We start from the raw sequence: 14,109 nt of genomic DNA on the forward strand, positions 1-14,109 counted from the left end.
TCAGGTTTCGAAAATTAATTATAGATTCCTTGGTGGTGGAAATATCAAGGGAGGATGAAATCTCGTATATCTTATATATCGTATATCTTTTTATTGCAGATTTTTAAAATACCCAAACACATTTTTACTTCATTAATAACAAAACGTACACTGGTGTACTGTACTGTACATGGTTGTTTTTGAAGTGAAAACTTCTTTAGGCAGTGAATTAGTTTCATGCGACACGCTAAAATCGTCACGCGATACGCTAAAATCGTCAGGCGACACGCCAAAATCATCACGCGATACGCTAAAATCGTCACGCTCCAGAAAATGGACAAATGATCATAATAGTTCCTATTTGCTTGGCAGAAAAATCAAACCCTTAATTGATTTTTTAAAAACAATATTGGATTTAAATAATATTAATTATTTGTGCCTTGTTCCTGATTCCTCCAAGTACTATCATCATAATAATATGTATTACTTAAAATTACTTAAAATCCGTCAAACATATTTTATTCCCGGGCAGTGAATTAGTTTCATACGACACGCTAAAATCGTTCGCAACACGGTAAGAAGATCGTTCGCAACACGCAATCAATAACGGGCGTCATAGAAGTTTTCACTTCTGTCGTGCGGTCTTAAGGACACATTCTTTTTTTTTCTTCGTTAAATTAATTCCAGATAAAAATGTAAAGATTTATTTGTTTTAAAACTTTGTCCAAAAGAAACGGAGAATAGTTGGCAACAGCAACTTACAGTGCAGAATGATTTTCACAGTTTTCCGACGAGAATATTTAATTATAAAATACATTTCCCACTTAAACAACATTTTTACGTCGTTACCATTGGCGAAATGTTAAAAATTACCAACAGCGAAACCGTTTTTAATCTCATTTTTCAACGGAAAAACATGTTGGACAGTTACCATTGAAATCCTCATGCCCTTATTGTCAATTATTGTAAAAAACGGAGTCAAGGGGCGAAAGTTACATATCATAACTCACAAAACTCCCCGACCGTAAAAATAAAACATTGACCTGTCCGAGCAATTTTTCAAAAAACTTTCGAAACGTGATTTATGTCGTCCATAACATTCGGGATGATCTTTTTCGTTAATTTATGGCAAAGCAAAGAAAATACAAATGTTTCTGGTATCGTAGTGTGCTGTGAAAATTTTCCACCTCCAATAGTGTGTACCTGTGATATTTAAAAGAAAGTCGGTGTGATTAATTGGTTGCCTAAAAAGAAGGGGCTTCTGGATAATATATATACTTTAAGTTAAAAAAAAATCGTAACTGACGTCTTGCACGAGTCTTTTCTGCCAGTTTTGAAACAATTTCTTTCACTTTTTCGTCAGTGTGAGGTCGAGGTCCGCCCTGTCGAGCTGGGAACAATCCCCACCGGGGGAGGCGACCATGCGTCAGCTGCGTTATCCTCGACTCTATTGATTTCGTCACTTGCTCTACCTCTTTCGGAGTTTCTTAGGGGGCCCCGGCGGAAGTGTAATAACTGGCGAGGAAGAAAAAAAAATTAATACGTTCTGCTCGGCTAACAATGCAAACTCGTTCCTCCCATCCAGTTAATGGTAACTTTTAATTTGGCGAGCTTAACAAGAATGTTAAACTGGAATTCCATTAAATTCCGCCCGCCAACTCGATTTGCCCTCTTGCGCAGAACTTCGCCTAATAAATCTCCTCGTTTGGGTACCAATTAAAATTGTTAGGGATTCCCCGGAAAAGTACGGACGTCCGTTTTTGCGTCAAGGATTGTTTGGAAATAAATATGGCGTGGGATATCGACAAATATTTTTTTCTCCTGGTGCGATATCGAAGGGGATTGATGAGGGTTAATTGGCGGTCAAAGCGTAGTTTTTGCCCCGGCGAGTTCTGTTTCCACTGCTGCGAATACAATTTCGTCCCGACCGTTAAATATGTTGTCAGATGACCAAATAAGCTCCAACGAAAGCACTCGGTGTACTTTCGCAACGTACGTATCGAGCAGCACTCTCCTGCGTCCTCCTTTGTGCAACATTTTAATCTCCCGTTTTTATTTTCGCAGTCGAAATCCCATTATATCTGTAATATGTCTCTGCCACGTCCAGGCAAATTGTGTTATTCGTCTGCGTCACTCGCTCATTTAATTCCTCTCTCTCTTGACGGCTGATAATTAAGGTCCATTTTTCCGAACCGTCCGTCAAACGACACATCCGTTTCGAGATAAGCGTCCGCAGATCGGACGCGGGGGCGGCAATTTACCTGTCCGGTGGCGGCTTTACGGTTTCGCTGCGGCAATTCGGAGAGTCTTAATTATCCGTCCCGGGGGACGAGTCCGGCGTTATTGGCCCCGTCGTGCTTTAATCGACGCGTCCGGAATCTTCCGGACTCGCGACTATCAACTCCGGCTAACGACGGTTTGCCGGACAGATTTCCGTTTGCTCCCGAAAGTTTCGCGAGAGAGGGTGATGACTTGTTAATTAAGCGGCGGTGGCAATTTGGAAAAGTCGTCGCCGTGATGACAGAATGTTTGAGATTTTTGGTGAAAGTTTGATGGTGCTGCGGGGTCGTCGGTGGCGGCGAGGCTTAATTGAGTGGTGACAATTTAATTTTCTTTTTCCAAATTCGGTTTATTTTTAATGTTTCCATCGGCAAGTCGACAGGGGGAGGAAACATCTACTCGCGATTTATTAAAACATTTCTCTCGGGGTCCGCGCCACCGGGGATCGAATTTACAAATAAATAACGACGCAATTATTTTTAATGACGCCAGAAATACACGTTTAATGCAATCGAAAACGGATCTGCCCACTCGTGTCCTTTATCAGGATAATTGCATTTATGTTTTTGGAATAAAATGCACAACGGCAACATACATCTGAAAAATATCTCAATCCAAATGTCATCGAGTCAAGGGCGAATTGTAATTGTAAACAATTACAAAGCGTTGCGGGGTTGGTAGAGGTGTTGGATTTTCTCATGGGCTGTGACCTTGGAAATATCTACGGGAAGGCGGAGCCGAGCGAGAGAGAGAGAGACGAAACTAATAGCGCAACGAATGACGATGTTTTCCCGTCGGTTTGTGGTATTTACTTGAGAGTCGTTTGCACAGATATGACTCACAGCCCATGAGAAAATCCAACACCTCTGCTGCGATAATCCTCAATCTCTGCAAAGAGCTTTTCACATTTTTTCAATACCGGAAAGTGTAATAAATAAATAAAGACTCTTGTTTCCCTAATCTAAATTGTCCAATTTATTTGACAAGGAAATCTCTTCGTAAACATTCAGATTATTTCGTGAACGTTATTCTTACCGTCAGGGAAATATTTTGGGTTGCTCTTCGCGTTTCTGCAATGTCTTTAGCATTAGTAAAATTGGTAGAAAATAATTTCTCGTTTCCTCGCGCCACTTGACAACGTTGATGTTTACTCGAAACGACTTCATCTTCTTTAACATCGTTTTGTGCTCTCAATTTCGTCACGATTAGCTCGAGCAGGTACAAGGGCTGTCACAAGTGTTTTCCAAGTGGTTGTCAGGATTTGAATCTGAATCTCCTCGTCGAAAAAATATTTTACGATTCTTCTTGTCCGACGGAATTATTTCCCAAACGATTTAGTCACTGTGACTGCACTCGGCTGAATCAGGGAATCACCGAAATCTTGGGGAACACGTAATGACAGAAACGTTAAAATTTTGCACATATTAAACAAAACAATTAGAAGAATTCGTTTATTTTATTGGTTCAAGTTAAAGCTCTAGCCCAAAATCTCCTCTATTTTCTTACGGAGGTCAGTTTTGCAATTCAAGGTCAATCAGATTGTATGATTCCCTATTTGCCTAGTAACATTTCTGGTAAATTTTGGTGACATTTGCAGGAGGTTGAGCAGCGTTGGCTGCAAATTAATTTTATAAACTGATCACCGCTTTGCAAACGATTTCAAATTAATTCGCTCAACGGTTAATTAAAATGTTATTCGATAGGGTAGTCAACCAGACATACAGTCAGCTGACCTTCAATTAAGAGCAAACATTGTCGGACATTCTTTTTAGTTTTAGTACCCAAAGTCGGTTTTGTTTTCTGTTTCTGATGCCGAATGAGAGACGATTTTTTTTAGGAATCTTTTCAATTTTTGTACTGTTTTCTCGAAATCGTTGTAAGTCGTAAAATTTTATTGCATATTACGACCTACAACCAAATTGAGAAAACAGTGGAAACATCTTGCAGTCCCTTGGCGCAGTAGCAGAAAGAGTTTTAGGTTTGTTGGTGTTCCTCTTTCAGATTCTTCTTCCCCTGAAGTGTGCGCTATGAGTAATGGGTAATCTGGTCTTTGTTTCGGATGTAGACATTGTTGAATCGGTCGTAAATTTGGTAGGTTTGAAGAAATAACACTTTTGCCCAACTGGCGGCACGCGACACGTGTTGCACTCTTGTTTTGCATCGTTTTTAGTGGCGAATAAATCCGCGTCGGTTATTGTCCTTTTGGGCAATTTTTTCCATTGGCCCGGGCGTTTATTTTTGTTTGCGTGAGTGGCGTGTTTTTTTTGGTCGTTTGTTTTTCTTTCCAACTTGGTGAAAATTCGCATTTTCGCCGTGTCGACTAATGGGTTAACACTCCTCTAGCTATTGATAAATCCCGACGCAGCGTCGGGACTTTTATCCCAGCTAAACTTTTTCTGCATCCAGCAGGACAACCAGAAGTAGTTCCCTCCCGTTCCCCCTCCACAGCCGCGGTCCACTCAAGAGCTTAACGGCGTGGAGGAATTCGAACCTGCACCTGCCAATAAAATGTGTTCATTAATTTTACTCGTCGTGCATTCGTAACTTTTGACGTTTCGTGTCAGTGTGCGATGGGCGTAGGACCTGGTGCGCGTCGTCGGACGTCGGCGTCGGGGGTGTCGTGCGTCATTCCGGGCCGGCGGGTGCTATGAGCAGCCGCATACCCCTGGTGAAGGACTACTACCCTCCGGTGTCGCCCCTGTGTCCCGTCTCGCCAGGGGGGACACGGGACCTCTGGATCGGGGAGGAGACGAAACGTTCGATGCCGCCGCACGTCTATAAGTATTACCTGGCGCGCACACGCTGCTATCGTCGACAAAGCCTCCGGGTAAGTACCCCATAAATTCATGAGGGCGATATTAAAACATGAAGGCGTCGGGCGAAATGTCGGCACGGTTTTAATTATGGCCGAACGGGACCGACGAAACGACGTCTCGTCAAGATTTCAAGCAAATTGTTTTTTCTTGTAGCGGACCGCGGGGGCGGCGGATTGGGCCCCAAAAGGACACGCATTAAACGAGTGAAAGTTCGTAGTGGGCGGCGATGAAGCTTTAAACCTACATCGGACGTTGCTCCAGAGTGTGATATGCACTCCCGTCAGTATAGCCAATACACGAGAGTATGGCCGTTACACGCGAGCAAAACAGGTTACTTTTTCTACGAGATACAAATTTCATTACGAAGTGAAGTAGCGAATCGTTACTCACGACCGTGTTGTCTTGTTTTCAGAAATTCGAACTGTTTGAATTGCTTCAGAAAGTTTCTGCGACAGTTGCAAAATGAAACAAACAGATAAAAATGTTCTGAAAGCTTTTGCATTAAAAATGAGCGTGCTTTGTAGTCAGAATTTTCTAGCAATGTTGTTTCACACAAAATATAATAAGATCGCAAGACATCAGTAGAAATGGTGTCTTTCAAGTCCTCAAAATGCTTCTGGGACAGGTCTTGTAAAACTTTCACGTTGCAGTTTGCTGAAAGTTTTAATAAAGTGCATACATTACTGGAGTGCAATTAGACGACCTACGATATTCGTCTCAACTATTTTGCCAAATACTCTCTCTGCATTATTTACTCTCTGTGTGTAACTTTCGATTCTTGGTTACGAAGGAGTTTGTGAGTTGAGACGAGATAGTGGATGGCGCGGAAGTTGCATCAAATGAAGTGATCTTTGAATTGTAATTTGTTCCGTTGCTTCTTTAGCACAGCAGACACTACGTATTTTTTTTTTTAATTCGAGATACATTAATATACAGGGTGTAATCGAAATACACGGAATTATTTTAACCACGAGGTACTGGCTTCATGTAGAACTAGAAAAAAATATTTAAAAAATTTTATGTCAAAAAAATTAATTGACATTTAATTTTTGAGCTATAATTTTTTTAAATTGGTTTTAGTCTTCTACGTTGTCCCACAACCTCGTGGGTAAAGTTTCGGCACATTTTTAAAATACACCCTGTATATCATATTTTATAAAATGGACGCCAATGCGACGTAACCTTTAGGAAATATGCTTTAAAACAGGGAAACCGCATTGGTGTATCAAGACCAAAAAGTGTATTTTTATTGTCTGAGTCTGAGTTTTCTGCCGAGGCGCAGCCGAGGCTTGAAAACAGGCGAAGATAAAAGGCAGTTTTTGTCACAGGTGCACATTTTAGGCGACCCCACACAAAGAGCAAAGGACTTCATTGGAAAAATTACAAATTTATTTTGTATCTACCTTTTTCAAAATAATTTAACCGGAGTTGTGACGCCCTGGATGACTCCGGAACTAGCAGAACCGATTTATATACTTTGCATTCCGAGTTCGAGTGCGTTCCAAGAGACGTTCTAAGCTAGCACTTTCGGCTTTCGAAATTTTAATACAGAACTCCTGAAGCTCTTGAAGTAATTCGTGTAAAGCTGTAAGTGCTTCTTGTGAAGCTCGTGGGGCAACTCTTGCAGAAGTATTTTACCGCAAATGAATTACGGGATTTTTCGCGTGGATTCTTTAATGGGAAATAAAATAGTTGTAAAGTTGACAAACCTGCGGTCCAAATTAAAACAGTCAATTAAACCTGTATCGATTTTTAAACCAATTTTTTGTCGCTCAGAGTGGGTGTAACGCATTGTGCGTTTTCCCACGCACACTTGACGTTTTTTGGATGCGTGGTATTATTTGTCCGTAAAAATGTATCCATAAACTGTGTTTTCAATAATTCTGTGATAGCAATTTTGACAGACAGCGCCATCGTCAAATCGACAAACTACTCCGACGTCTTTAGATGTTTTTTTGGCATCTTATCAGAAGCGAAATTTCTGAGTCGCACAAGAAATAAGTGGAACAGTTCAAGGCGATATCCGAAACCGTGAAAATATTGTCCGCTTTTTATTCTGAACAAATTGAAAGCGACTTCAATCCCGCCTCTTTACATTATTGCCCGGGTAAAAACAAATATGCGCATCTTTTTTCGACTTTGTAGACGGAGCAGCAAAAAGAAATTCCGGACGCTCCCCTCGGCCCGTCCCAACTCGTAATATTAAAAAGTTTATTGTGATTTGCGATAAGAGGATTATGTGCAGAGCTTACGCAAATTACGATTATTTTCAAAGGCCGCGAATTTCTTTTCATTACTCGCCTCCTCGTCCTCGCTGCGCAAAGGGAAATGATAAAGAAAATAGCCTTATATCACTCTTCCCCGCCCCCGAAGGCGATAGAATTATTTTTTATCGCGAAGTCCTGCTGCTGCGTCTCGAGGAAGAAAGACATCCAGTCGATTAACCGACTCTGCAGGTGTAAACTGTTTACTTTTCCGGAATGGTCGAAATTGTTTCTTTCATTCTTGATTCAATAAAGTCGCTCCGGACGGTTTGTAGATGAGTCCGGTGGATTTCCGGTCGGCAATAAAACATTCGCTTCAGGTTTCCCCTTCGGTTCTCTAAATCCGAACACGCCAGGATTACCAAGGACTTTCGATTCTCTTCGTCCTGTAATTAAAAAGGATATAAGTATTCGAGGCTCTCGTTCGCTCGCGAAGACAGATAATCGATCGTTCTGTTTAAACAGGGTGCAACGTTTCGGCCATTTAAGTGAGCTCTTCTGCTTGCTCTCGAAGCGAACGAGCAGACATTCAATATTGATCTTAATTAACACTAATTATCTTGTTACGCTTTTTTGAAATTTTTATTACGCTAAAGTTGACTCCTATCACTTAATCGTTCTCTTTTCGGATTTGTTCTTGCAGCTTCAGAGCTTTTGGTAAATTTGGATCTGGGCGTGCCAAACTACAGTGCCAGGAACGCTTGGAAGCTTGTTTTCTATTTTAAATATCCAATAAAATTACAAAAGTGAGTTAAATTTTAAAACAAATCAAGAATGCTATCTCTTCTTTTGTTTTATCCAAACGACAACACAGTTGCTTTAAAATTGACGTTTCTTTGACAGTTCGCAAAATCTGCTTAGCAGTGGCGTCGCGTTTGGCAATAGGGCTGGTAAATTACCCATTCTTACGAATGTAAAATGTTGCTCTTGTTTATTTTTTTTCTCCATTATCAGATGATAATAATAAAATGCACTATTAAAATTCCAGCGTCTAAAATTCATTATAAAGTACCGTTTGAGACCACAAATTTTCTACGCCCATGCATTGAACGCTTATTTGCACAGAATTCCGCAACGACATGACCGATAATTTGCAACGCCTGCTCTGTTTTCTTTTTGATCGCTTTGTATATAGTACACTACTGTCCACTAAGTTCAGTAAACCTAGAAAAAAGTCTTGTATTTAATTAAATATAATTCTAATAGATTGAAAGTATGAAGCGTCCACCAGAAAAGTGACGAAGTTTTTTAATATGATTAAAATTTTCATGTCTGGGCCTTGGTAACGACTTCGCAGATCCCCAGCATCCTGCGCACAAGTTTTTGAATCACTTCAACTGTTCCTTTGTTCCATTGTTCTTGGAAAATCTGCCGACAGGAATTTTATTTCGAAGAGGGATATTTTCAATAAAATATACCAATGTAACTGTTAGGTGTTTTGTTGTTGCAAAGCTTTCGATCCTTGAAAATCGCAAACGACACATTTATCTCTCCGTTTGGACGGCAAGAAGAAATCTCGAGGTGTCAGATGAGGACTGTACGGAGGATGTTGTGAGAATTTGTTCGTTATGACAGTGCCAAAAGCAGACGTGAAGAAACTTTTAAAATAATAATAAACCACAGCTCTAGAATTGTTTCACAACCCCTCCGTTCGCGACACAGGTGCGGATTCGCGAGAGTTCGGTTACAGCAACCAGAAAATCGTGGTATTGATTTAGTTTTTAATACACAGTAGATTTAAGCAACTGTTTTGTGATGAAGTCCACCAAATTTAAAAATTTAGTTGATCTATTTTCGCTCGGTAGTGCACGCTACGGTTGTCAAATCGGTCGCAGTATGACAATTAAAACCAGCAGACACGACTGTGCTCTCCAAACCGTAATTTTTTCCTTTGTTAGGGAAAATTTTTGTATCGATCATTCCCATTTAACGAACAGCCTGCATTATTCGGAAGGTGCAACTTGCACCAACGCATCCAAAAACCATCATCAGGATCCAACGTAAAATTCGCCTCGTCCCTATTTCGACCGATTACACTACCGGAAGTGTAATAACAACCCCGACCGATACGGTTTTGTTTCGGGGGGCGGCGAACGTGCCGCGGAAATACGACTCGACGTCCAATTACGTCCATGATAATTAATGCCAGGTAATTAACTCGCCGGAGGACGAATTTGTCGCTTTTTACGAGCCCTAAATCTTGCCGGGGGTGTTTACACCGTCACACAACAAACGAATAATTTTATTAACTGCCGCGCGCAGCAACAAAAAAAAAAATCAACGGCGATCATGTCAACGGACAATTACAGTTTGATTTAGCACATGTTGGAAAACGTTCCGGGATTCGATCCGAACAGGCGCGGTCCAGGGCGAGAGGCTGTCGCCCCTGCGGAACGCCGCCTAATCCTTGACGAGGTTATATTTAATTTAATTTGTTGTGTCCAGGAGGGCACGCGCAAGACTTTTCTCCCTCCGTATGTCATCTTTACGGCATTGAAAACGTGTAAATTATCACATTCTGTTTACGTTATCGGCCGTAATGCGACCGTAAATTCGCGATAATACCGTCGTAAATCACCAGCTGGAGTCTCGAATGTGAAGTGTCACCCCCTAAGCGTCGCTAGGGGGTTTCTTACAAAGCTCCACTGTTGTAATTATCGCGACATTTCTGTGCAGGAGCGTGTGCGGAAAGGTTGAACAGTGCATTAGCGTAACGAGTTTACTTTGCATGATTGATAGATCCGGATCGGTTGGCAATGGACCTGTCTGGATTAATCGACAATTTAGAATAAACGATTCCGGATCGGTTGATAAAGCAACTTTGTAATTTGTTCGGTCGGATGATGAACGATGACCACCTGGAAAAGTGGACTAGGATTGGTAGAGTGGTCATGATCGAGGCGATTATCTAGCTTTCCCGGGAGCGTTCCATAAACACCCTCGCCGATTTATCAGCGAAACGCAGGAGAGACACCTACCACAACAACTTTCCATAAATATTGTAGCAGGTCAAAGTGCCACTATTCGTTTTGGCCGGGGTAGGAGGCCAAGAGGTCCTACTTATGCTCGCGGGACAATAAGATCGCTGTTCGAAGCTCAGGAACAAGCAAGACAACGCAAGGCACATGACGTCGCGACGCGCCCACCCTGCCGTAACCCTTTTCGGGACGCTCATTTCGAAATAATTCATTTTGTTTGTGCCGTCAGTCAATTCATTTTGAGTTTATCGGTTCAGGGTTCATTTTTGTTTATCGGATCACTTTCAGTTTTATTTCGGTTTCGCTTTCAGTTTCACTTTCGGTTTTCGTTTTTTCCTGTCGCGTTTCATTTACAGCCCATTTTGTAGAGTCTGGGTGCCAGCCGTATCGTCGTTCTTCCAGTTTCGTACCGTCGTTCGCAGGTGGTCCGTTTTGTGGGGACACGTCAGGATCACGCTGTGATGCCGCGCCTGGTGTCGCCAGCGTAGTAGTATCTCGGCGGGCCCCAAGCGCATCGGGATCATCTGCGGATATCGTTTTTGGGATCGAATTCTGGAAGCAACATCTCTCGTGAATTACGCGTGGACTCACCGACACATTACCGCTTCGACATCCGGATTTTTCGATCGGTGAAGTCCAACGTAAACAAACCGGCGCCATGTTCGACCATCTGTCATTTAGCGTGCAAGTGTAGGATCGCCGGAAGTTGTCATCAAGATGCGCGGTCAGTACAATAACCGGGACGCCTTATCGCCCAACGGAATAAGGTCCAGATCTTTCGGGTTGATCTCCTAGAGCCGGGGGTAGCCAAAAAAAAAAAACCGATCGCGAGCGGAAATTAAAGAGGACTCGGTCGGCGACCGCCGAGCGGGCGGCAGGTGCCGCAAGTCGCGAGCTGCGAATCACGTGCGTGGCGTTCGGGATCCGCAATCATCCCTGTGGGTGGATTGCCGAACGCCATGGCGCTTATCGTCCGGCGCTGCCAGCCTTCGGGGCCGTCGAGGAGCCCGAAGATTTACCGTTTTACCGTTTACCGTTTTGCCGTGGTCGAGAAACCCCTCGTCATCTAGCGAGATAGAGGTAATTATCCTTCATTAGCGAATTCACTTCACTAATTTTCGTCCGTTAGGGGTAGTTCGAGCCAGATTACCGTTACCGTACCGCGAAGGAGAACCGGAAAGTCCTCCTTCGAATTATCGAGAAGCAACCCCTTTCAGCGGAAAGGTAATTACCGAATCGATTGAGTTTCGCAACACTAACGACAATTCGTTAGGGGTTGTTCTTTAGGGTCAGCCGGACCAGTCATCGTTATTTGGGGCGATAGTTCGGACCAGGAACGTTGTTCTTTAGGGTCAGCCGGACCAGGAACGTTGTTCTTTAGGGTCAGCCGGACCAGTCATCGTTATTTGGGGCGATAGTTCGGACCAGGAACGTTGTTCTTTAGGGTCATTCGTCGCCGCGTCGCTTTTAGGGTGATTGTTCACCAGGACTATCGTTATATGGGGTGATCGTCGCCACATCGTTCGTCAGAGTGGTCGTCGCCAGACCGCAAACCGTCCATTAAGGTCATCGGACCACGTACCGTTTCACCAAGGACTAAAGAAAATCGTCAAGGTCACACCACGTTACCGGCGTAAGATAAGTCGCACAATTTAATTGCGGATTTGCGAAAAATCAAAGAACGCCTCAAATATCCCGCTTCTCAATATTTAGAACCGTTTCAATTTGTAAAAATCTCGCATTTCAATAATTTCAAATTTTTAGAAAGACTTCACAAAGCTCAAGTTTTCAAATTTCACATTTCAATTATTAGTAGCAGTTCTTCTACTTCCAGTAAATTTGCAATTTTTTCAATTATAGAATCGATGTTAAATTAACGTTGTAAATTTATGAAAGCAGAAGACTGCGCTTCATTCTTGTTTCACGCATGCAACAGATTTTCCTTTCGTTTTTTTTTTCATCGGAGTTGTATTAATTTTAAGTTTATTCACAAATAAGTTACAAGGTCACCTGTAAAGGAAAGCTTTCTTGATAAGACCAGAATAAGGTATTGAATAAGATCATTAATGTGAACTGGTTCGAAATTTCAATTAACAAAATTACGTAGAGTAACGTTGCCAATTCCACGGACCAGTGCACACTTAAGTAAGCATTTCGAATTTCCTGGACTGTTGGACAAAAATTGAATAAACCAATTATTTAATTCGCAAGGAATTAAGTTCTTTCGTATTGACTCCGAAGCATCCGAGAAACTGAGCACTTGTCCCGGCAGCTGGACAAGCTTAACAACCAGCTCAAGACAATAGCTGCCTGGCGCCCATTTTTTTATAATCCGAACCCACGCCCTATGCCCCGAAAACCCCCTGAGAGCCCGGAGCTGTCACTGGCCAACTTTTGGTCACAATATTCATGAAGATTTCATCAAGCTTCTGAACGTATTCCGGCGGGACCGAATCATAATCAGCATGCAAACTCGTCGAGTGTATTTCTGTTTCGGCCGAGGAACCCCTCCGAGGTGAAAATTCGAGGGACGGCACAGGAGAAAGCATCGAACACGCAGCTTAAAGGTATTTAGATGGGATTAAACAACGAAATTATCTTATCTGTTGAGTAACGACTTGCATTCAAACATCTGCAGAGTTGAATTAGTTACGGGATTATGCACAATACCCGGAAACACACAATTTAACTTGCGAGACTCCAAGAGAGAGACTATTCGAAGGTATTAAGTCGATTCGGGAGATTTATTCGTGCGGGACGAAATTGTTTGAAAAAAGAATAAACAGAAGAGCAGGCGGGAAGGATAAATATGGATGTGTTTTTGCGAGTTTGGAAAAAAAATTCGTCGAGATCGAAAACATTCCGGGTTTTGTTCCGGCTCCCGGAAAAATATCAAACTGGAGTAGAGGTCGAGGAAAGTTTGTGAAGCCAAACGAGAGCGACAGATGGATCCAGTTTGTGTGTTTTTTTGTAAAATGGACACAATCGAAATACGAGTATTTCTGGCGGAAGGATTTGTCACCGCAAGAAATCCATAAGGGTACGTGTGAAGTGTTGCGAGATTCTGCACTCTCGTTTCAAGTGGTCCAGGGATTTTAAACTTGGCAGAGAATCTTGGGAACATGTATCAAGCACTGGACGCTGGAAAATATTGATTTCGTGCAGGAGATATTTCTACACTGGAGAAGACCAGTTGTGATGAATTTTATAACAGAGATTTGTGGGAGTTGTGTTCGTAACAGGATGATTTATGATTTGAAAAATGCTGGCTGTCAATGAGTATTGGAAATATTAAGAGTAGATCGGAAGCATGTTCGATAACTGAACTGCATTTACTATCGATAACTACGATGATGCGGATGAGTGATGGATCAGTCGTCTTATAGATTCGACGACATCATCTTCGTACGCGACACAGGCGCGGGTCAACTATTTGTCTGTCGTCACGGCGGCAATGTTGATTTGGTTTTTATATAAGCTAGAAATTGAAAGGAAAATTAAGATGTTTATCTACGACCATTAAATAATACGTTTATTATTTACGTAACTACAGATACGTAAAGCTAGTCATAAATGACACCCGTGACTTATTATAAGTTACTTGTGATTTATCATAAGTCATAGATCTTAAAAAAAAATGTAAGCCAAGTGTTTTATGAAAAGAAGTCGTAGATAAAACGTCGTATTTAACTCGCGAATAATACCTACAATCCACTCTGGTGATTAAAAAACTCGCTTGCGGCTCGTTTTTTAACTTTCACCCTCGTGAATTATGATAGGCATTATTAGCTT

General features: G+C 42.0%; 1 protein-coding gene and 2 long non-coding RNA genes across 11 annotated transcripts in view; 2 read left to right on the top strand and 1 right to left on the bottom strand.

Annotated features, from left to right (window-relative positions):
* CASK (peripheral plasma membrane protein CASK) overlaps window positions 1-14,109 on the top strand; it is a 165,891-nt gene that overhangs the window by 62,778 nt on the left and 89,004 nt on the right. The window lies entirely within an intron of this gene.
* Window positions 10,628-11,059, bottom strand: LOC138137287 (uncharacterized). The gene is made up of 2 exons (XR_011161676.1): window positions 10,920-11,059; window positions 10,628-10,869 (listed from the first exon to the last, which is right to left on the bottom strand). It is a non-coding gene; the product is annotated as an uncharacterized lncRNA (long non-coding RNA).
* On the top strand, window positions 11,259-12,531 carry LOC138137286 (uncharacterized). The gene is made up of 2 exons (XR_011161675.1): window positions 11,259-11,397; window positions 11,447-12,531. It is a non-coding gene; the product is annotated as an uncharacterized lncRNA (long non-coding RNA).

Source organism: Tenebrio molitor, chromosome 8, assembly GCF_963966145.1.
Source record: "Tenebrio molitor chromosome 8, icTenMoli1.1, whole genome shotgun sequence".
NCBI classification, from domain to species: Eukaryota; Metazoa; Arthropoda; class Insecta; order Coleoptera; family Tenebrionidae; genus Tenebrio; species Tenebrio molitor.